The following is a 1153-nucleotide window of genomic DNA, read 5'->3' on the forward strand; positions in this document are numbered from 1 at the left end:
ATAAGCCAGTAGTAGGCTATGCATGACCAGGCTAAGAGGTGACATTTGTCACCCTTCCCGTTGACATGCATTCCTATCACGTCGTCATCCCTATCCACTGCGTCAATGGTGTTGGTATTGGAATTAGTGCTACTACATTCTCACATAGAACAACTTTGTGACATTGGGCTTGGTTTAAAATGCTTCATGAATGAGAAAACTTGGAGTCGAATGCACAAGTGTTAGATTTACAAAAACGGGAGTTTAATGTAGATAAAGGGGTAAGTGGAAAACGTGCGAAAAAAGTAGAGGGAATTAAAAACAGTGCGAAACTTTGTTTGGTTCAGGCAAAATGCACTGACATTTATTACGTCAATAGTTAGCATCAGCCTACGCACTAGAGATAGTCACCACCTCTTTCATCAAGGACTGCTGGATATTTGAATCTGTCATCATATTCATCTCGGGACTTAACTTGATCCACAATTAAGTGATGGATGTGTGACTTGTAGGAAGTTTGACTCCTTCCAAAGCTTCATAACTACCAACATGGCTTTGGTCAGGTTGACAATCTTAGGATCAGACGTCGCTTTTAACGAATAGTGCTGGCCCAAAGCAGTTAGGCAAATTAAAGTTTAAATTTAACCAATGCAATAGCTCTACTATTATCAAATAAATTACGCAGCATATTGCTTTTGACATGTGTCAACACATCTATCAACGCCTTTTCTTTACCTTTTCATTCAAACAATGCCGCAGCAAAAGATAATTATTAATATTTTTGCTTATCACTTTCATAGCTCTCGTACTTCTAGGGCTCCAGGCTGATTTATTTTTGTCATGCTTATTGACTGAAGTAAATTGGGAGGAGTAAGTACAAGTTTAAGAAGATTTGGACGAGTAACTATTCTCTAAGCTGTCGAATAGTGACTGCTCCTCCGCCACCAGTTTCGATTCCTCCTTCCTTCTCTTCTCTAAAAGGCACATTTTAAACACCGTAAGTATTACATAGCCCTCTCATTCTTTCAGCACCGCCTCCTGTGCTACCATTCATGAGTTTCTTCCAAAGCCGCCATCCCGTGGTTTCCTGTCTTCCTTAAGGGCCTAAACCTCACATTCATATCCAGCCGGTGGTGCTCTTTTGTAGAGTCTCATCCTTTTCCGGTGAACGTTT

This window comes from Echinococcus granulosus (genome assembly GCF_000524195.1).
Source record: "Echinococcus granulosus chromosome Unknown EG_S00519, whole genome shotgun sequence".
Lineage (NCBI taxonomy): Eukaryota > Metazoa > Platyhelminthes > Cestoda > Cyclophyllidea > Taeniidae > Echinococcus > Echinococcus granulosus.